The sequence below is a fragment of the Arachis stenosperma genome, chromosome 3 (genome assembly GCF_014773155.1).
Source record: "Arachis stenosperma cultivar V10309 chromosome 3, arast.V10309.gnm1.PFL2, whole genome shotgun sequence".
Lineage (NCBI taxonomy): Eukaryota > Viridiplantae > Streptophyta > Magnoliopsida > Fabales > Fabaceae > Arachis > Arachis stenosperma.
Window position 1 is genome coordinate 9,765,509 of NC_080379.1, and position 23,751 is coordinate 9,789,259.

General features: G+C 42.0%; 2 non-coding genes across 2 annotated transcripts; both read right to left on the reverse strand.

Moving 5' to 3' along the window:
• Positions 1 to 759: 759 nt before the first annotated feature.
• On the reverse strand, positions 760 to 867 carry LOC130971267 (small nucleolar RNA R71). The gene has a single exon (XR_009082495.1). It is a non-coding gene; the product is annotated as a small nucleolar RNA R71 (small nucleolar RNA).
• Positions 868 to 18,298: 17,431 nt separating this feature from the next.
• On the reverse strand, positions 18,299 to 18,406 carry LOC130971959 (small nucleolar RNA R71). The gene has a single exon (XR_009083166.1). It is a non-coding gene; the product is annotated as a small nucleolar RNA R71 (small nucleolar RNA).
• Between the last annotated feature and the right edge of the window lie 5,345 nt (positions 18,407 to 23,751).

The following is a 23,751-nucleotide window of genomic DNA, read 5'->3' on the forward strand; positions in this document are numbered from 1 at the left end:
TTAAAATTTTTTTAATTTTCGAAAAACTCTTCCTCTCTTCTCACATCCTTCTATTTATGGAGTAACACTCCTCCTTAATGCACAATTCGAACTCTATCTCACTAAGTTCGAATTCTTCTCCCTCTTTCTTCTATTTTTCTGTTCCTCTGACACCTCAAGGAATATCTATACTGTGACATAGAGGATTCCACATTTTCTTGTTCTCTTCTCTTTCATATGAGCAGGAACAAAGACAAAGGCATTCTTGTTGAAGCTGACCCTGAACCTGAAAGGACCTTGAAGCGAAAGCTAAGAGAAGCTAAAGCACAACTCTCTGTAGAGGACCTAACAGAATTCTTCAAGGAAGAAGAACCTTTGGCAGCCGAAAACAACAACAATGCCAACAATGCAAGGAAGGTGCTGGGTGACTTTACTGCATATACTCCCGACTTCTATGGGAGAAGCATCTCTATCCCTGCCATTGGAGCAAACAACTTTGAGCTTAAGCCTCAATTAGTTTCTCTAATGCAACAGAATTGCAAGTTCCATGGACTTCCATTGGAAGATCCTCATCAGTTTTTAGCTGAATTCTCGCAAATCTGTGACACTGTCAAGACTAATGGGGTTGACCCTGAGGTCTACAGACTTATGCTATTCCCTTTTGCTGTAAGAGACAAAGCTAGGATATGGTTGGATTCACAACCTAAAAAAAGCCTGAACTCTTGGGAAAAGCTAGTCAATGCCTTCTTGGCAAAGTTCTTTCCACCTCAAAAATTGAGTAAGCTTAGAGTGGAAGTCCAAACCTTCAGACAAAAGGAAGGTGAATCCCTCTATGAAGCTTGGGAAAGATACAAACAATTGATCAGAAAATGTCCTTCTGACATGCTTTCTGAATGGAGCATCATAGGTATCTTCTATGATGGTCTGTTTGAACTGTCCAAGATGTCTTTGGATAGCTCTGCTGGAGGATCTCTTCATCTGAAGAAGACGCCTACAGAAGCTCAAGAGCTCATTGAAATGGTTGCAAATAACCAATTCATGTACACTTCTAAAAGGAATCCTGTGAACAATGGGACGAATCAGAAGAAAGGAGTTCTTGAGATTGATACTCTGAATGCCATATTGGCTCAGAACAAGATATTGACTCAGCAAGTCAATTTGATTTCTCAAAGTCTGTCTGGAATGCAAAATGCACCAGGAAGTACTAAGGATGCTTCATCTGAAGAAGAAGCTTATGATCCTGAGAACCCTTCAATGGAAGAGGTGAATTACATGGGAGAACCCTATGGAAACACCTATAATTCTTCATGGAGAAATCATCCAAATTTCTCATGGAAGGATCAACAGAGACCTCAACAAGGTTTCAACAACAATAATGGTGGAAGAAACAGGTTTAGCAATGGCAAGCCTTTTCCATCATCTTCTCAGCAACAGACAGAGAATTCTAAGCAGAACCACTCTGACTTAGCAACCATGGTCTCTGATCTAATCAAAACCACTCAAAGTTTCATGACTGAAACAAGGTCCTCCATTAGGAATTTGGAGGCACAAGTGGGTCAGCTGAGTAAAAAAATTACTGAACTCCCTCCTAGTACTCTTCCAAGCAATACAGAAGAAAATCCAAAAGGAGAGTGCAAGGCCATCAACATGGCCGAATTTGGAGAGGAGGAAGAGGCAGTGAACGCCATTGAGGAAGACCTCAATGGACGTCCACTGACCTCCAATGAGTTCCCTAATGAGGAACCATGAGAATCTGAGGCTCACACTGAGACCATAGAGATTCCAATGGATTTACTTCTGCCATTCATGAGCTCTGATGAGTATTCCTCCTCTGAAGAGGATGAATATGTCACTGAAGAGCAAGTTGCTAAATACCTTGGAGCAATCATGAAGCTAAATGACAAGTTATTTGGTAATGAGACTTGGGAGGATGAACCTCCTTTGCTCACCAAAGAACTGGGTGACTTGTCTAGGCAGAAATTACCTCAAAAGAGACAAGATCCTGGGAAGTTTTCAATACCTTGTACCATAGGCACCATGACCTTTAAGAAGGCTCTGTGTGACTTAGGGTCAAGTGTAAACCTCATGCCTCTCTCTGTAATGGAGAAGCTAGGGATCTTTGAGGTACAAGCTGCAAGAATATCACTAGAGATGGCAGACAATTCAAGAAAACAAGCTTATGGACTTGTAGAGGATGTTTTGGTGAAGATTGAAAACCATTACATCCCTGCTGATTTCATAGTCCTAGAGACTGGGAAGTGCATGGATGAATCCATCATCCTTGGCAGACCCTTTCTAGCTACAGCAAAGGCTGTGATTGATGTGGACAGAGGAGAATTGATCATTCAAGTGAATGAAGAATCCTTTATGTTTAAGGCTCAAGGATACCCTTCTGTCACCATGGAGAGGAAGCATGAAGAGCTTCTCTTAAAATAGAGTCAAACAGAGCCCCCACAGTCAAACTCTAAGTTTGGTGTTGGGAGGCCACAACCAAATTCTAAGTTTGGTGTTGAACCCCCACATTCAAACTCTAAGTTTGGTGTTGGGAGGTTCCAACATTGCTCTGAGTATCTGTGAGGCTCCATGAGAGCCCTCTGTCAAGCTACTGACATTAAAGAAGCGCTTGTTGGGAGGCAACCCAATGTTATATTTAATCTTTTTTCCTTTGTTATTTTATGTTTTCTGTAGGTTGATGATCATGAGAAGTCACAAAATCAATTGAAAAAGCAAAAACATAATGAAAAACAGGAAGAAAAATAGCACACCCTGGAGGAGAACTTGCTGGCGTTTAAACGCCAGTGAAGCTAGCAGATGGGCGTTTAACGCCCAGTCTGGCACCATTCTGGGCGTTTAACGCCAGAAAGGGGCACCAGACTGGCGTTAAACGCCAGAAAAGGGCAAGAAGCTGGCGTTAAACGCCAGAAATGGGCACCAGCCCGGCGTTTAACGCCAGAATTGGCAAATGGTGCATTTTCTGCACGCCATTTGGTGCAGGGTTGAATTTTCCTTAACACCTCAGGATCTGTGGACCCACAGGATCCCCACCAACCCCACCACCCTCTCTCTTCTTCTTCACCCATTCACCAATCACCTCAACACCTCTTCCCCAAAACCCCCTCACCTATCAAATCCCATCTTTCTCTTCACCACTCACATCCATCCTTCATTAAACCCCACCTACCTCACCATTCAAATTCAAACCACTTTCCCTCCCAAACCCACCCTTACATGACCAAACCCTACCCCTCTCTTCACCCCTATATAAATCCATCTTCACTCCTTCATTTTCACACAACCTAGACACTACTTCTCCCCTTTGGCCGAACCACAAAGCCATCTCTATATCCTCTATTTCTTCTTCTTCTACTCTCTTCTTTCTTCTTTTGCTCGAGGACGAGCAAACCTTTTAAGTTTGGTGTGGTAAAAGCATTGCTTTTTGTTTTTCCATAACTATTTATGGCATCCAAGGCCGGAGAAACCTCTAGAAAGAGGAAAGGGAAGGCAAAAGCTTCCTCCTCTGAGTCATGGGAGATGGAGAGATTCATCTCAAGGGTGCATCAAGACCACTTCTATGAAGTTGTGGCCTTGAAGAAGGTGATCCCCGAGGTCCCTTTCAAACTCAAAAAGAGTGAATATCCGGAGATCCGACATGAGATTAGAAGAAGAGGTTGGGAAGTTCTTACCAACCCCATTCAACAAGTCAGAATCTTAATGGTTCAAGAGTTCTATGCCAATGCATGGATCACCAAGAACCATGATCAAAGTGTGAACCCGGACCCAAAGAATTGGCTTACAATGGTTCGGGAGAAATACTTAGATTTTAGTCCGGAAAATGTAAGGTTGGCATTCAACTTGCCCATGATGCAAAGAGATGAACACCCTTACACTAGAAGGGTCAACTTTGATCAAAGGTTGGACCAAGTCCTCACAGACATCTATGAAGAGGGCGCCCAATGGAAGAGAGATTCAAGAGGGAAGCCGGTTCAATTAAGAAGGCATGACCTCAAGCCCGTAGCTAGGGGATGGTTGGAGTTCATCCAACGCTCAATCATTCCCACTAGCAACCGGTCCGAAGTTACCATAGACCGGGCCATCATGATCCATAGTATCATGATTGGAGAAGAAGTAGAAGTTCATGAGGTTATAGCCCAAGAACTCTATAAGGTGGCGGACAAGTCCTCTACCTTGGCAAGGTTAGCCTTTCCTCATCTCATTTGTCACCTCTGTTATTCAGTTGGAGTTGACATAAAGGGAGACATCCCCATTGATGAGGACAAGCCCATCACTAAGAAAAGGATGGAGCAAACAAGAGATCCCACTCATCAAGAAATCCCTGAGATGCCTCAAGGGATGCACTTTCCTCCACAAAACTATTGGGAGCAAATCAACACCTCCCTAGGAGAATTGAGTTCCAACATGGGACAACTAAGGGTGGAGCACCAAGAACATTCCATTCTCCTCCATGAAATTAGAGAAGATCAAAGAATCATGAGAGAGGAGCAACAAAGACAAGGAAGAGACATTGAGGAGCTCAAGCACTCCATAAGATCTTCAAGAGGAAGAACAAGCCGTCATCACTAAGGTGGACCCGTTCTTTAATTTCCTTGTTCTTTATTTTTCTGTTTTTCGAAAAATCATGCTTATGTTTATCTATGTTTGTGTCTTATGATCATTAGTGTCTTAGTGTCTATGCCTTAAAGTTATGAATGTCCTATGAATCTATCACCTTTCTTAAAATGAAAAATGTTCTTAATTGAAAAAGAGAAGAATTGCATGAATTTCAAATTTTATAACAGATTAATTAGTTTGATGTGGTGGCAATACTTTTGTTTTCTGAATGTATGCTTGAATAGTGCATATGTCTTTTGAATTTGTTGTTCATGAATGTTAAAATTGTTGGCTCTTGAAAGAATGATGAAAAAGGAGACATGTTACTGAGGATCTGAAAAACCATAAAAATGATTCTTGAAGCAAGAAAAAGCAGTGAATAAAAAAAAGGAAAAAGAGAAAAAGAAAGAAAAAGAAATAAAGTTGTGATCCAAGGCAAAAAGAGTGTGCTTAAGAACCCTGGACACCTCTAATTGGGGACTCTAGCAATGCTGAGTCACAATCTGAAAAGGTTCACCCAATTATGTGTCTGTGGCATGTATGTATCCGGTGGTAATACTGGAAGACAGAGTACTTTGGGCCACGGCCAAGACTCATAAAGTAGCTGTGTTCAAGAATCATCATACTTAACTAGGAGAATCAATAACACTATCTGGATTCTGAGTTCCTAAAGAAGCCAATCATTCTGAATTTCAAAGGATAGAGTGAGATGCCAAAACTATTCAGAGGCAAACAGCTAAAAGCCCCGCTCATCTAATTAATACTGATCTTCATAGATGTTTTTGGAATTCATTGCATATTCTCTTCTCTTTATCTTATTTGATTTTCAGTTGCTTGGGGACAAGCAACAATTTAAGTTTGGTGTTGTGATGAGCGGATAATTTGTACGCTTTTTGGCATTGTTTTTAGTATGTTTTTAGTATGTTTCAGTTAGTTTTTAATATATTTTTATTAGTTTTTAGTTAAAATTCACTTTTCTGGACTTTACTATGAGTTTGTGTGTTTTTCTGTGATTTCAGGTATTTTCTGGCTGAAATTGAGGGACCTGAGCAAAAATCTAATTCAGAGACTAAAAAGGACTGTAGATGCTGTTGAATTCTGACCTCCCTGCACTCGAAGTGGATTTTCTGGAGCTACAGAAGCCCAATTGGCGCGCTCTTAACAGCATTGGAAAGTAGACATCCTGGGCTTTCCAGCAATATATAATAGTCCATACTTTGCCCAAGATTTGATGGCCCAAACCGGCGTTCCAAATCAGCTCAAGAATGCCCGGCGTTAAACGCCGAAACTGGCACAAGAATGGGAGTTAAACGCCCAAACTGGCACAAAAGCTGGCGTTTAACTCCAAGAAGAGTCTCTACACGAAAATTCTTCAATGCTCAGCCCAAGCACACACCAAGTGGGCCCGGAAGTGGATTTTTATGTCTTTTACTCATCTTTGTAATTCTTAAGCTACTAGTTCCCTATAAATAGGACCTTTTACTATTGTATTTGGAGACATCGGGGTAGCTATCTTTAGTTTTATGCTATCTTAGATCATGGGGCTGGCCTCACGGCCATGCCTAGACCTTGTTCTTATGTATTTTCAACGGTGGAGTTTCTACACACCATAGATTAAGGTGTGGAGCTCTGCTGTACCTCGAGTATTAATGCAATTACTATTGTTCTTCTATTCAATTCAGCTTGTTCTTATTCCAAGATATTCATTCGCACTCAAGAACTTGATGAATGTGATGATTATATGACGCTCATCATTATTCTCACTTATGAACGCGTGACTGACAACCACCTCCGTTCTACAAGCAAACAAGGCTTGAATGTTTATCTCTTGGATTCTTTAATCGAAATCTTCGTGGTATAAGCTAGAATTGATGGCGGCATTCAAGAGAATTCGGAAGGTCTAAACCTTGTCTGTGGTATTCTGAGTAGGATTCAATGATTGAATGACTGTGACGAGCTTCAAACTCCTGAAGGCTGGGCGTTAGTGACAGACGCAAAAGAATCAATGGATTCTACTCCAACCTGATTGAGAACCGACAGATGAATAGCCGTGCCGTGACAGGGTGTGTTGAACATTTTCACTGAGAGGACGAGATTGTAGCCACTGACAACGGTGATGCCCAACATACAGCTTGCCATAGAAAGGAGTAAGAAGGATTGGATGAAGACAGTAGGAAAGCAGAGAGACGGAAGGGACAAAGCATCTTCATACGCTTATCTGAAGTTCTCACCAATGAATTGCATAAGTATCTCTATCTTTATCTTTATGTTTTATTCATATATCATCTATAACCATTTGAGTCTGCCTGACTAAGATTTACAAGGTGACCATAGCTTGCTTCATACCAACAATCTCCGTGGGATCGACCCTTACTCGCGTAAGGTTTATTACTTGGACGACCCAGTGCACTTGCTGGTTAGTTGTGTGAAGTTGTGTTTATGCCATGGTACTGAACACCAAGTTTTTGGATTCATTACCGGGATTATTTGAGTTGTGAAAAGTAGTGATCACAATTTCGTGCACCATTCTTGCTGTTGGGTGGACTGAGGTTGTAATTTCTGTCAGTGCTTATTTTGATGTCTTTATTTGCTTTTGTTGGGATGTGAAAAGATGTAGGCTTGTAGGTTTCCCTGAATCTTCTTTCTGCCTCCAAAGGATGCCCTTGGAACCTTTTGGATTGGGTCCTGGGGTTTTGCATGTTGCCGCTGCTTGAAAAAGGTTGTTCCTTTAGTGGTTTTAGGTTCTGTTGGTAGTTTCTCTTTTGGTGAAGACGATGTTTTCTTTGATGATTTCTACTTTGGTTGTTGTTTCTGGTTTGAAAGGGGAACGTTGTTGCTGGGGTGTGAATCTTTGTAAATCTCCTTGGGCTCTTGTATTGTGGCTTGCCCCCAAATGGTGCCCCAGGATTTTCAACGTAAGTCCTGGGGACTCCTTTTGTCGCTTGTAATGTACTGGGTTGTGTGGTCGAGTTGTTTTGCTGCTGTCCAAGATGTGTTTTAGTAATCCGATATTCTTTTCTTTATTGTAGGACTAGTTGGTCTTATGGCTTCTCGCAAGAATATTGTTGAGACGTCTTCCCGAGTCCCTGAGGGCATGGCCGATTGGGTAGATTCCATGGTTCTTCTATGTCTTTCAGTGGTGGATTCCGACTTCTGTAGAGAGTTGCGAAAACACCATAGGGTCTGTGGTAGTGGTGCCCAGGAAGGGAATTACGAGCTGGTAGCGCCTGATTCCAATGAGAGAGTTTGTTTTCCTACTTCTGTTGAAGGGGAGCGTCCCTACTTTTATGCTTATGAATACTTCTTTAGTCTGTTGGACATTACTTTTCCTTTTTTCGCTTTTGAGACCAACCTGTTGTGGTCTTGTAACATTGCTCTATCCCAGCTTCATCCCAATTCGTGGGGTTTTATAAAAAATTTTCAGCTGCTGTGTCAAGAGTTAGGCATCAAGCCTTCTCTAACTCTTTTCCTCTATTTGTTTGTTTCGGCCAAGCCTGGGGCCTCTTCAAAAAAGAAAGCTTCTTGGGTTTCCTTTAGATCTGCCCAAGGGCACAAGGTCTTTGCTATGTATGATGAGTCCTTTAAGGATTTTAAAAACTATTTCTTTAAAGTACGAGCTATCAAGGGGGTTCGCCCCTTTTTTCTTGATGAAAATGATGAACTTGCTTTTCCTCTTGAGTGGCAAAAGAATGTCATAGTGTCTCGGTATACTTGGGAGATGTTGGACGGGGTCGAACAGGCCTTTGTGAGCGTATTGGAGGATATTTGGGGGGAGCCTCCGCATCTGGATACTAAGAAATTTCTGGGGGACCCCTCTTTGGTCCGAAAAGTGTTGGGTATTGACTGACGTGCTATTTTATTCTATTTTATCCCTGTGATCCATGACTTTTATTTGCTGATTCTATTTTTTCTGTTTTTCAGAAATGTCGAAAAATAACGATTCCATGAAGGCTTTCAAAAAGGCCAGAAAGGCAGCCGTTGCACAAAACATCTCGGTCAAGGCGGTAGGTGTTCATACCCTGGGTCGAGCTGTCCGACCCGGGTTGTTCTACAGACAAAGCGACCGACCTCTTCAGGTCAGGACAAACCCCACCTCTTCTCAAAGAGCTTGGCCAAGTCACAGAAAAGCCCAAACAAATGGCCCAAATAGAGGAACACGTCCCAAATCCAAGGGCAGCCCAAGCCCATAGAGATAAAGGCAGTTCCCTTAAAAGATGACCTCACTTAAAGATAAGATAAAAGATAAGATAAGATAAACTAACTTATCTTATCCACAGGAGGCCACATCTCACCATTATAAATACGCTGGAGCACCCAGGTATAACTCATACTCTGATTCTACTCAATACCTGCTTAATACCCTTGCTAACTTAAGCATCGGAGTCCCTTGCAAGTACCCCCACCCTCCAGGGACGAAGGATCAGCACCACCACCAAGTCCAACAAGTCGGACACACCAGCTCCGGCCGCTGTACACCTGCCGGACATGTCAGCTCCGACCAACACAGAAGATCTTGTCCGAGATCGACCTACAGTTTCAGGTAACCATCGGAACAGTAGGGGAGGGATATTCTCAAACCACCATGAAACCGCCTGTACCAGGTTCCCCTGGGCAGAGGAGGGTGATCCCTACTCCTCGGGTTCGCCTGGTAGATCCTCCACAAACTTCTACTGCTACTTCTGGTGCTCCTTCCTCAAAAAAGCAGAAAACCAATGAGCCATTTAACCTGGATGCACCGGATTTTGATGCTGTCGAGTTTGTCGACCAGCAAGTTGCCCCTTACGGTGCGCTTTCTATGGATGACGTGTCCCTTCTTCAGCATTTAGACTTCATTACCAGAAACAGTGTGAAGATGGCACATATGGGTGCGGCTATTTTCCGAACTGTTCAGGGTATCCCGATTCATGCTACGAAGTCTTTCATGGAAGAGGCTAAATCAGAGTTTGATCGGATCAAGGGTCTAAAAGAGGAATTGGAGGTGAAGTTGACGAAGGTAGAAAAGGAACTGAAGGGTGAGAAGGCTAGCTCTATCGCCTTGGCGGCTTCCTTGAAGTTGGCTGAGGACATGGCATTGAAGCACAAGGATAGCTATGTCTCAGCTTATAGGGAGTTGGTGCATCTCCAAGATGACTTGGAAACTTCTCGGGTTAATTATGCCGAGCTCCAGGGTCACCTTGTGGGCAGCGTGACTACTGCTTATGAGAACCTGATGGAGCAGTTCCGGATTGTTGCCCCTGATGCCGATTTGACTCTCGTTATTCTTGATAACGTAGTAAAGGATGGCAAGATTGTCCCGGATGATCCTGATGATGACATTGAACCTCCTCCTGCGCCTCCTCTTAAAGCTTCTGCTATGCCGGTTTCTTCAGCCCCCTCGACCGTAGTTGAGCCAGATCCTGACTGTCAGATCTTAAATCGAGGCGACGGGACAGTGGATGCGGTGCCTCTCCAGACTCGTCCTCCTTCACCTCATGTTGATGCCACTAGTGGAGGACCTCCGAATTCTTTTTAATTATCTTTGGTATATTTTGGTATAGCCCGGCCTGTGGGGTTTTGAACTTTTATTTTGTAAAGCCTGCTTCTGACTTTGGGTACTTCTTCAGTTGCTTTCGCTTTAGTAACTTTATTTTCATTAAACAAAGTAGTCACCAGACTTGATGGTTTCTTGAGTTTGTTATTGCGACTTGTGTTTGGATTGGACCTTTATTTGCTTTATGTTTGTAGCCCGACTTCTTGTTAAGTCTGAATCCACCTTGTGTGTTGGTCTTCTTTCTTTGTCCCGAAGTTATCTTTAACAATCCATTTCTGTTGGACCTTTTCTGAGGTCTCTCATTAGGAATTTTTGAGGTTTTCGGGTGACCATCATGTCGAGCTTTTATGAGTCCTTTCTGTAATTCTCTTACCTGGTCCTTGTTCAATTCTCTTTTCAGAGATTACTTGATAACTCTTTGTCTTTTGTGCCGACTTCGTCATGTCGGGTTCTTCTGAGTTATTTTCTGTAGCTTTATTTTTCCGGATCGACTTTGTCACGTCGAGCCCTTGTCGAGTTACTTGATAATCCTCTTTTTTGGACCTTATTTTAGGTCTCTTTCAGGGATCGTCTTTTCGTAACTTTATCTTTCTGGGCCGACTTTGTCATGTCGAGTCCTTGTCGAGTTACTTGATAATCCTCTTTTTTGGACCTTGTTTTAGGTCTCTTTCAGGGACTATCTTTTTGTAACTTTATCTTTCCGGGCCGACTTTGTCACGTCGGGCCCTGTCGAGTTACTGGATAATCCTCTTTCTTGGACCTTGTTCAGGTCTCTTTTAGGGATTTATCTTTTGTAACTTTATCTTTCCGGGCCGACTTTGTCACGTCGGGCCCTGTCGAGTTACTGGATAATCCTCTTTTTTGGACCTTGTTCAGGTCTCTTTCAGGGATTTATCTTTTGTAACTTTATCTTTCCGAGCCGACTTTGTCACGTCGGGCCCTGTCGAGTTATTTGATAATCCTCTTTCTTGGACCTTGTTCAGGTCTCTTTCAGGGATTATTTTTTGTAACTTTTTTGTAGGAGTCCAACTTCCTCATGTCGGGCTCTTCGAAGTTATAGTAATCCTCATTTATAGGGTTGGCCAGACCTCTTTCCAGCACTTTACTTATAACTTGGGTTGTTGTGGCTGGTCCGACTTTTTATGCCGGCCAGTCTTTAAGTTATTTTATAGCAATCCATTTTATTAGGTCCTCGTCAGGTCCTTTTTATGGATCACTTTCTATAACTTCTTGCATTATTCTGTTTTCATCTTTGCCGATTTTGTAGAATTTGGGTTTTTAGCCCTCGTTTTTATCGTGATCGCGCAGTGAATTCTATTTTCACTTTTTGTCGATCTGTAGCTTTATAATCGGGCGATGAATGTTTTCAGAATAATACAACTTGAGCGTTTGTAGATAATCTGAACAAATTTTATTAAAGGAAAATGCAAATATACATGAGGAGTTAATTTTCTAAGTCGGGTGATTTGTAGGTCTTGGCGGGGCGCCTCGTTAAAAAACCTTTTTCAGGAAAAAGAGTGCGCCTTGTCCAAGATCTTTTATCATCCCTAGCTATAGTACCTTCTTAGGTTGCAGGCGTGCCATGATCTAGGAAGCTCTCGCCCGTCGAGTTCAGAAAGTTTGTAGTAGCCCTTTCCCAATACTTCTATGACTCGGAAGGGTCCTTTCCAGTTTTCTGCCAGCTTTCCTTCTCCATGTCGAGTTGTTCTTATATCATTTCGGATTAGGATAAGGTCATTTTCAACAAAGGCCCGCTGTATTACTTTTCAGTTGTATCTGGAGGCCATTCATCTTTTCAGCGCCTCTTCCCTTATCCGAGCTTTCTCTCGAATTTCTGGAAGTAAGTCGAGCTCTTCCTTTTGAAGTTGGGAATTGACTTTTTCGCTAAAATGGATTACTCTGGGTGATCCTTCTTCGACCTCCACTGGAATCATTGCCTCCATTCCGTAAGCTAATCAGAAGGGTGACTCCTTTGTCATGGAATGTGGAGTTGTTCGGTACGCCCATAGGACTTGTGGGAGCTCCTCAGCCCAGGCTCCCTTTGCATCCTGTAATCTCCGTTTTATCCCTGCTAATATAACTTTGTTAGCAGCTTCAGCTTGCCCATTGGCTTAGGGGTGCTCAACAGAGGTGAATTGTTGTTTTATATTCAGGTCGGTCGCTAGTTTTTTGAAGCCTGCGTCTGTGAACTGGGTACCATTGTCTGTAGTGATGGAGTATGGAACTCCGAACCTTGTGACGATGTTTCTATACAGGAATTTTCGACTTCTTTGAGCTGTGGCATTGGCTAGGGGTTCTGCCTCGATCCATTTTGTGAAGTAGTCTATTCCTACTATGAGGAATTTGACTTGTCCTGATCCTTGAGGAAAAGGTCCGAGGAGATCGAGTCCCCATTTTGCGAATGGCCAAGGTGAGGTTACGCTGATGAGTTCCTCTGGCGGAGCGGTGTGGAAGTTGGCATGCTTTTGACATAGCGAACATGTCCTTACGAATTCTGTGGCTTCTTTTTGTAGGGTTGGCCAATAGAATCCTGCCCGTAGTACTTTTTTGGCGAGTGCTTGCGCTCCGAGGTAATTGCCACAAATGTCACTGTGTACTTCTTCTAAGATATCCTTAGTGTTGGAAGTCGGCACACATTTTAGCAATGGTGTTGAAATCCCTCTTTTGTATAAAGTATTATTTATGATGGTCTAGTATTGTGTTTTCCGTTTTAACCTCTTTGCCTCTTTCTCATCTGTAGGGAGGGCCTCTGTTGTGAGGTAATTAATTATGGGGTCATCCATCCCTGATCGCGACCTGTTATGGCTAGGACCTTTTCTTCTTCTGAGATTGATGGCTTCTGTAGAATTTCTTGGATAAGGCTTCTATTGTTGCCTCCTGGTTTGGTGCTGGCTAGTTTTGAGAGTGTATCAGCCCGGGCATTCTGTTCTCGGGGTATGTGTCAAATCTCGTACTCTCCGAGTTGTCCGAGATGTTCCCTGGTTTTGTCCAGGTACTTTTTCATAGTGGCATCTTTGGCTTGGTAGCTGCATGTTATTTGTGAAGTGACTACCTGTGAGTCGCTGAAGATGATAAGTTTTTGAGCTCCAACCTCCCTAGCTAGCTTCAAACCAGCTAGTAGTGCCTCATATTCCGCTTGATTGTTTGAGGCAGGGAACCCAAATTTGAGGGAGAGTTCGATCTGGGTCCCTTGGTCACTTTCAATTATTATGCCTGTGCCACTTCCCGTTTTATTTGAGGAGCCGTCCACGTATAGATTCCATTCTGTGGGGATTTCCGGTGTGTCCGTAAATTTCGCAACGAAGTCGGCCAGATATTGAGATTTGATGGCCGTTCGAGCTTCATATTGAAGGTCGAATTCGGACAACTCGACTGTCCATTACAAGATTTTGCTCGCCAAGTCTGTTTTTTGTAAGATTCCTTTTATGGGCTGGTTGGTCCGAATTTTAATGGTGTGAGACTGAAAATATGGGCGAAGTCGTCGAAATGTTATTATGAGAGCTAAGCGAACTTTTCTATTTTCTGGTAGTTCTGCTCGGACCCTTGTAACGCTTTGCTGATAAAGTATATGGGTTGTTGCCCACTGTTGTCTTCTCAGACCAATGCTGAGGCTATTACCCGATTTTCCACTGCGAGGTACAAGATGAGTGGTTCCCCTTCCTGTGGCCGACTTAATATAGGTGGCTGTCCCAGAAATTTTTTGAAGTCTTGGAAGGCTTGCTCGCATTCAACTGTCCATTCAAACTCCTTTCCCTTCCTTAGAGTGGCGTAGAAGGGGAGAGATCTTATTGCGGATCCCGCCAAGAATCTGGACAAGGCTGCCAACCGCCCGTTGAGTTGTTGTACCTCTTTGATACAAGTCGGGCTTTTCATGTCAAGTACGGCCCTGCACTTTTCTGGCTTTGCCTCGATTCCTCTCTGTGTGATCATAAAACCCAAGAATTTACCAGCTTCTACTGCAAAGGTACATTTTGTGGGATTGAGTCGCATGTCGTGTCGTCTTATGGTGTTGAATACTTGTGTTAGGTCGGATAATAACATCTCTTCATTTTGCGTCTTCACTAGCATGTCGTCTACGTAGACCTCCATGATCTTTCCGATGTGATCCGAAAAAACTTTGTTCATTAATCTTTGGTAAGTGGCTCCCGCATTTTTGAGACCGAAGGGCATAACAATGTAGCAGTAATTTGTCTTTGGGGTTAAGAAAGAGGTTTTTTCTTGGTCGGGTGGGTACATTGGGATTTGGTTATATCCCGAGTATGCGTCCATAAAGGAGAGGTGATGGTTTCAGTGGCTAAGAGAAGGGGGGTTGAATCTTAGCCCCCTTTTTCTTGATTACACTTTCTGGTCTTTGAGGAGACTTTTCTGTTTTTGTCTCGTCCCTAGCCACGAGACTTTTTACTTTTGTCTCGTCACTTGGCACGAGACATTTTTTATTTTAGCTCCTGTGCAAAAGAAACAGAAATGAAGAGGTAGAGAGAGAAGATTACACCCAGATATATCCTGGTTCAGCTGCTAAGTGCAATGTAGCTGATGAGCGGATAATTTGTACGCTTTTTGGCATTGTTTTTAGTATATTTTTAGTATCTTTTAGTTAGTTTTTATTATATTTTTATTAGTTTTTAATTAAAATTCACTTTTCTGGACTTTACTATGAGTTTGTGTGTTTTTCTGTGATTTCAGGTATTTTCTGGCTGAAATTGAGGGATCTGAGCAAAAATCTGATCCAGAGACTCAAAAGGACTGCAGATGCTATTGGATTCTGACTTCCCTGCACTCGAAGTGGATTTTCTGGAGCTACAGAAGCCCAATTGGCGCGATCTCAACGGCGTTGGAAAGTAGACATCCTGGGCTTTCCAGCAATATATAATAGTCCATACTTTGCCCAAGATTTGATGGCCCAAACCGGCGTTCAAAGTCACCTCAAGAAATTCCAGCGTTAAACGCCGGAACTGGCACCTAATTGGGAGTTAAACGCCCAAACTGGCACTAAAGCTGGCGTTTAACTCCAAGGAGAGTCTCTACACGAAAATGCTTCATTGCTCAGCCCAAGCACACACCAAAGTGGGCCCGGAAGTGGATTTTTATGTCATTTACTCATCTTTGTACACCTTAGGCTACTAGTTATCTATAAGTAGGACCTTTTACTATTGTATTAGAAGACTTTTGGTAGCTATCTTCGTTTTATGCTATCTTAGATCATTGGGAGGCTGGCCATTCGGCCATGCCTAGACCTTATGCTTATGTATTTTCAACGGTGGAGTTTCTACACACCATAGATTAAGGTGTGGAGCTCTGCTGTACCTCGAGTATTAATGCAATTACTATTGTTCTTCCATTCAATTCCACTTGTTCTTTGTCCAAGATATCACTTGTTCTTCAACTTGATGAAGGTGATGATTGACGCCCATCACCATTCTCACCCATGAACAAAGTGACTGACAACCACTCTTGTTCTACACGCATCTGAGGCTTAGTGAATATCTCTTGGAGTCTTTAATCGGAATCTTCGTGGTATAGGCAGGACTTGATGGCGGCATTCAAGAGAATCCGGAAGGTCTAAACCTTGTATGTGGTATTCTGAGTAGGATTCAATGACTGAATGACTGTGACGTGCTTCAAACTCCTGAGGGCGGGGTGTTAGTGACAGACGCCAAAAGAATCACTGGATTCTATTCCGGTCTGATTGAGAACCGACAGATGAATTCCGCTATGCTGTGGCCAGAGCATATGCAATTGTTTTCAATGAGAGGATGGGAGGTAGCCACTGACAATGGTGAAACCCTACACGAGCTTGCCATGGAAAGGAGTAAGAAGGATTGGATGAAGGCAGTAGGAAAGCAGAGAGACGGAAGGGAAGGCATCTTCATACGCTTGTCTGAAGCTCTTACACCAATGATATACATAAGTATCACTATCTTTATCTTTTATGTTATTTTCGTTCATCATCATATACATTTGAGTTTGCCTGACTAAGATTTACAAGATGACCATAGCTTGCTTCAATGCTAACAATCTCCGTGGGATCGACCCTTACTCACGTAAGGTATTACTTGGACGACCCAGTGCACTTGCTGGTTAGTTGTGTGAAGTTGTAGTGATCACAATTTCGCGCACCAAGTTTTTGGCGCCGTTGCCGGGGATTGTTCAAGTTTTGAGCAAGCTTTTGGTAACAATGCCTGGGATTGTTCTTGTGTATGGACAACTGACGGTTCATCTTGTTGCTTAGATTAGGTATTATTTTTCTTCAGAGTTCTTAAGAATGAATTCTAGTGTTTCAAGGTGATGTTCTTATCATCACCAAAGCTGATTGATCATCATCAATTTAGCTCTTGAATGCAATGTCTTGCTGAAGCTTAGCTAGCTATGTCTAATTCCTTTAGACTAAAGCTTTAGACTAACATTGCATGATTCCTGGAATTCTCATTAAGAAATTTGATACCTTTATTTTCCTTTTCACCTAATTTTCGAAAAATAACAAAAAAAAAAATTACAAAATCATAAAATCCAAAAATATGTCTTGTTTGAGTCTAGAGTCTCATCTTGAGTTTGGTGTCAATTGCATGTGTTCATTCATGTGTCTTAAGGATATTCAAGTACTTCTTGATGATTTCTTACTCTGATCTTTAAATTCTATTGACTTGAGTATCTTGGTGTTTCATATAGTGTCAGTAGTACACAAACTGCTAAGTTTGGTGTCTTGCATGCAGTGTTATTTGATTCTTGTTGCATTTTGATTATTAAAAATCCAAAAATATTTTTAATTTGTGTCTTTTCAAGTCAATGATACAAAGAATTGAAGATTCAGAACATACTGCAGAGGAATTATACAGAAAAGGCTGAGCATTCAAAAATGCCCAGTGAAGAAGACAGACTGGCGTTTAAACGCCAGCCAGGGTACCTGGTTGGGCGTTTAACGCCCAAAGAGGTAGCATTTTGGGCGTTAAACGCCAGAATGTATACCATTCTGGGCGTTTAACGCCAGGATGGTGCTAGGGGAAGATTTTGTTTTCAAATTCAATTTTTTTCAAGTTTTCAAAGTTTTTCAAAACCAAATCTTTTTCAAATCATATCTTTTCAATCAAATGTTTTCAAAATTAATTTCTTTCCTTTTTCAAAGATACTTACTAACAATTAATGATTTGATTGAACATTTTTTGCCTTTTCTGTTGAGGAAGGTTTTATGTTTGAATCATATCTTTTCTTGTTAGGCAAGTCATTAATTTTTAAAATCATATCTTTTAAAATTGTTTTCAAATCATATCTTCTCAATCACATTTTTTTTAAAACCAATCATATCTTCTCAATCACATCTTTTTCAAAATGGTTTTCAATCAAATCTTTTTGATTCCTAATTTCAAAATCTTTTTCAAAAATCACTTGATTTCTTTTCCACTTCCAATTTTCGAAAATTATCAACATCTTTTCAATTTAATTTTCGAAAACCCTCTTCCCTCTCTCTCACATCCTTCTATTTATGGAGTACTACTCCTTCTTAATGCACAATTCGAACTCTACCTCACCAAGTTCGAATTCTTCTACCTTCTTTCTTCTACTTTTCTTTTCCTCTGACACTTCAAGGAATCTCTATACTGTGACATAGAGGATTCCACACTTCCTTGTTCTCTTCTCTTTCATATGAGCAGGAGCAGAGACAAAGGCATTCTTGTTGAAGCTGATCCTGAACCTGAAAGGACCTTGAAGAGAAAGCTAAGAGAAGCCAAAGCACAACTCTCTTTAGAGGACCTGACCGAATTCTTCAAGGAAGAAGAACACATGGCAGCCGAAAACAACAACAATGCCAACAATGCAAGGAAGGTGCTGGGTGACTTTACTGCACCTACTCCTGATTTCTATGGGAGAAGCATCTCTATCCCTGCCATTGGAGCAAACAACTTTGAGCTTAAGCCTCAATTAGTTTCTCTAATGCAACAGAATTGCAAGTTCCATGGACTTCCAATGGAAGATCCTCATCAGTTCTTAGCTGAATTCTTGCAAATCTGTGACACAGTCAAGACTAATGGGATTGACCCTGAGGTCTATAGACTGATGCTATTCCCTTTTGCTGTAAGAGACAGAGCTAGAATATGGTTGGACTCTCAACCTAAAGAAAGCCTGGACTCTTGGGAAAAGCTAGTCAATGCCTTCTTGGCAAAGTTCTTTCCACCACAAAGATGGAGTAAGCTTAGAGTGGAAGTCCAAACCTTCAGACAGAAGGATGGAGAATCCCTCTATGAAGCTTGGGAAAGATACAAACAATTAATCAGAAGATGTCCCTCAGACATGCTTTCTGAATGGAGCATCATAGGTATTTTCTATGATGGTCTCTCTGAACTATCCAAGATGTCTTTGGATAGCTCTGCTGAAGGATCTCTTCATCTGAAGAAGACGCCTACAGAGGCTCAAGAGCTAATTGAAATGGTTGCAAATAACCAATTCATGTACACTTCTGAAAGGAATCCTGTGAACAATGAGACTAATCAGAAGAAAGGAGTTCTTGAGATTGATACTCTGAATGCCATATTGGCTCAGAATAAGATATTGACTCAACAAGTCAATTTGATTTCTCAAAGTCTGTCTGAAATGCAAAATGCACCTGGCAGTACTAAGGAAGCTTCATCTGAGGAAGAAGCTTATGATCCTGAGAACCCTTCCATGGAAGAGGTGAATTACCTAGGAGAACCCTATGGAAACACCTATAATTCTTCATGGAGAAATCACCCAAATTTCTCATGGAAGAATCAAGAGAGACCTCAACAAGGTTTCAATAATAATAATGGTGGAAGAAACAGGCTTGGCAATAACAAACCTTTTCCATCATCTTCTCAGCAACAGACAGAGAGTTCTAAGCAGAATACCTCTAACTTAGCAACCATGGTCTCTGATCTAATCGAAACCACTCAAAGTTTCATGAATGAAACAAGGTCCTCCATCAGAAATTTGGAGGCACAAGTGGGTCAGCTGAGTAAGAAAGTTACTGAACTTCCTCCTAGTACTCTCCCAAGTAATACAGAAGAAAATCCAAAAGGAGAGTGCAAAGCCATAACCATGGCCGAATATGGAGAGGAAAGAGAGGAGGAGGATGCCACTGAGGAAGACCCCAGTGGGCGTGCACCAATCTCCTCTGAGTCCCTCAATGAGGAACAATGGGAATCTGAGGCTCAAAATGAGACCATAGAGATTCCATTGGACTTACTTCTGCCTTTCATGAGCTCTGATGAGTATTCTTCCTCTGAAGAGGATGAGTATGTCACTGAAGAGCAAGTTGCTAAATATCTTGGAGCAATCATGAAGTTAAATGACAAGTTATTTGGAAATGAGACTTGGGAGGATGAACCCCCTTTGCTCACCAAAGAACTGGATGACTTGTCTAGGCAGAAACTGCCTCAAAAGAGGTAGGATCCTGGGAAGTTTTCTATACCTTGTACCATAGGCACCATGACCTTCAAGAAGGCCTTGTGTGACTTAGGGTCAAGTGTAAACCTCATGCCCCTCTCTGTAATGGAGAAATTAGGGATCTTTGAGGTGCAAGCTGCAAGAATCTCATTGGAGATGGCAAACAACTCAAGAAAACAAGCTCATGGACTTGTAGAGAATGTTTTGGTAAAAGTTGAAAACCATTACATCCCTACTGATTTCATAGTCCTAGAGACTGGGAAGTGCATGGATGAATCCATCATCCTTGGCAGACCCTTCCTAGCCACAGCAAAGGCTGTGATTGATGTTGATAGAGGAGAGTTAATCATTCAAGTGAATGAAGAATCCTTGGTGTTTAGGGCCCAAGGACATCCCTCTATCATCATGGAGAGGAAGCATGAAAAGCTTCTCTCAAAACAGAGCCAAGCAGAGCCCCCACAGTCAAACTCTAAGTTTGGTGTTGGGAGGCCACAACCAAACTCTAAGTTTGGTGTTGAACCCCCACATTCAAACTCTAAGTTTGGTGTTGGGAGGTTCCAACACGGTTCTGAGTATTTCTGAGGCTCCATGAGAGTCCTCTGTCAAGCTAATGACATTAAAGAAGCGCTTGTTGGGAGGCAACCCAATGTTTTATAGCTAACTATTCTCTTTTGTTATTTTATCTTTTTTGTAGGTTGATGATCATAAGAAGTCACAAAAACAATGAAAAAAGCAAAAACAGAATGAAAAACAGGAAGAAAAACAGCACACCCTGGAGGAAGATGCTGCTGGCGTTTAAACGCCAGTAAGCCTAGCAGTTGGGCGTTTAACGCCCAGTCTGGCACCATTCTGGGCGTTTAACGCCAGAAAGGGGCACCAGACTGGCGTTAAACGCCAGAAAAGGGCTAGAACCTGGCGTTAAACGCCAGGAATGGGCACCAGCCCGGCGTTTAACGCCAGAAATGGCTCAAAACGTGAATTTTGATGCCATTTGGTGCAGGGATGACTTTTCCTTGACACCATAGGATCTGTGGACCCCACAGGACCCCACCATCACTCTCTCTCTTCTTCCCCCATTCACCAATCACCTCAAACACCTCTTCCCCAAAAACCCTTCACCTATCAAATCCCATCTTTCTCTTCACCACTCACATCCATCCTTCATAAATCCCCACCAACCTCACCCTTCAAATTCAAACCACTTTCCCTCCCAAACCCACCCATTATGGCCGAACCATTAACCCCCCTCTCTCCTATATATACCCTTCTTCAAACCTTCATTTTCACACAACCTAAACACCACTTCTCCCCCTCTTTGGCCGAATACACCACCATCTCCCTCCTCCTCATTTCTTCTTCTTCTACTCTCTTCTTTCTTCTTTTTGCTCGAGGACGAGCAAACATTTTAAGTTTGGTGTGGTAAAAGTGTTGCTTTTTCGTTTTCCATAACCATTTATGGCATCCAAGGCCGGAGAAACCTCTAAAAAGAGGAAAGGGAAGGCAAAAGCTTCCACCTCCGAGTCATGGGAGATGGATAGATTCCTCTCAAGGGTGCATCAAGTCCACTTCTATGAAGTTGTGGCCTTGAAGAAGGTGATCACCGAGGTCCCCTTTTCACTCAAAAAGGGTGAATATCCGGAGATCCGCCATGAGATCCGAAGAAGAGGTTGGGAAGTGCTTACCAACCCCATTCAACAAGTCGGAATCTTGATGGTTCAAGAGTTCTATGCCAATGCATGGATCACCAAGAACCATGACCAAAGTGTGAACCCGAATCCAAAGAATTATCTTACTATGGTTCGGGGGAAATACTTGGATTTTAGTCCGGAGAGTGTGAGGGTGGCGTTCAACTTGCCCATGATGCAAGGAGATGAACACCCTTACACTAGAAGGGTCAACTTTGATCAAAGGTTGGACCAAGTCCTCACAATCATATGTGAAGAGGGCACACAGTGGAAGCAAGATTCAAGAGGAAAGCCGGTTCAATTGAGAAGGCATGACCTCAAGCCCGTGGCTAGAGGATGGTTAGAGTTCATACAACGCTCAATCATTCCCACTAGCAACCGGTCCGAAGTTACCATAGACCGGGCTATCATGATCCATAGCATCATGATTGGAGAAGAAATAGAGGTTCATGAGGTTATAGCCCAAGAACTCTATAAGGTGGCGGACAAGACCTCCACCTTGGCAAGGTTAGCCTTTCCTCATCTCATCTGTCACCTCTGTTATTCAGTTGGAGTTGACATAGAAGGAGACATCTCCATTGATGAGGACAAGCCCATCACCAAGAAAAGGATGGAGTACACAAGAGATCCCACTCATCATGAGATCCCTGAGATTCCCCAAGGGATGCACTTTCCTCCACAAGACTATTGGGAGCAAGTAAACACCTCCCTAGGAGAACTAAGTTCCAACATGGGACAACTAAGGGTGGAGCACCAAGAACACTCCATTCTCCTCCATGAAATTAGAGAAGATCAAAGAATCATGAGAGAGGAGCAACAAAGACAAGGAAGAGACATTGAGGAGCTCAAGCACTCCATAGGACCTTCAAGAGGAAGGAAGAGCAGCCATCACTGAGGTGGACCCGTTCCTTGATTTCCTTGTTCTTTATTCTTCTGTTTTTCGAATTTTATGCTTTATGTTTATCCATGTTTGTGTCTTGTGATCATTAGTGTCTTAGTGTCTATGCCTTAAAGTTATGAATGTCCTATGAATCCATCACCTCTCTTAAATAAAAATGTGCTTAATTGAAAAGGGAAAAATTGCATGAATTCTGAATTTTATAATAGTTTAATTAATTTGATGTGGTGGCAACACTTTTGTTCTCTGAATGTATGCTTAAACAGTGCATATGTATCTTGAATTTGTGGTTCATGAATGTTGGCTCTTGAAAGAATGATGAAAAAGGAGACATGTTACTGAGGATCTGAAAAATCATAAAAATGATTCTTGAAGCAAGAAAAAGCAGTGAATACAAAAAAAAAAACCCGAAAAAAATCGAAAAAAAAAGAGAGAAGCAAACGAAAAAGAAAGAAAAAGAAAGAAATAAAGTGTGATCCAAGACAATAAGAGTGTGCTTAAGAACCCTGGACACCTCTAATTGGGGACTTTAGCAAAGCTGAGTCACAATCTGAAAAGGTTCACCCAATTATGTGTCTGTGGCATGTATGTATTCGGTGGTAATACTGGAAGACAGAGTGCTTTGGGCCACAGCCAAGACTCAATAAATAGCTATGTTCAAGAATCATCATACTCTACTAGGAGAATCATTAACACTATCTGGATTCTAAGTTCCTAAAGAAGCCAATCATTCTGAATTTCAAAGGATAGAGTGAGATGCCAAAACTATTCAGAGACAAAAAGCTAAAAGCCCCGCTCATCTAATTAATACTGATCTTCATAGATGTTTTTGGAGTTCATTGCATATTCTCTTCTTTTTATCTTATTTGATCTTCAGTTGCTTGGGGACAAGCAACAATTTAAGTTTGGTGTTGTGATGAGCGGATAATTTGTACGCTTTTTGGCATTGTTTTTAGTATATTTTTAGTATCTTTTAGTTAGTTTTTATTATATTTTTATTAGTTTTTAATTAAAATTCACTTTTCTGGACTTTACTATGAGTTTGTGTGTTTTTCTGTGATTTCAGGTATTTTCTGGCTGAAATTGAGGGATCTGAGCAAAAATCTGATCCAGAGACTCAAAAGGACTGCAGATGCTGTTGGATTCTGACCTCCCTGCACTCGAAGTGGATTTTCTGGAGCTACAGAAGCCCAATTGGCGCGCTCTCAACGGCGTTGGAAAGTAGACATCCTGGGCTTTCCATCAATATATAATAGTCCATACTTTGCCCAAGATTTGATGGCCCAAACCGGCGTTCAAAGTCACCTCAAGAAATTCCAGCGTTAAACGCCGGAACTGGCACCTAATTGGGAGTTAAACGCCCAAACTGGCACTAAAGCTGGCGTTTAACTCCAAGGAGAGTCTCTACACAAAAATTCTTCATTGCTCAGCCCAAGCACACACCAAAGTGGGCCCGGAAGTGGATTTTTATGTCATTTACTCATCTTTGTACACCTTAGGCTACTAGTTATCTATAAGTAGGACCTTTTACTATTGTATTAGAAGACTTTTGGTAGCTATCTTCGTTTTATGCTATCTTAGATCATTGGGAGGCTGGCCATTCGGCCATGCCTAGACCTTATGCTTATGTATTTTCAACGGTGGAGTTTCTACAC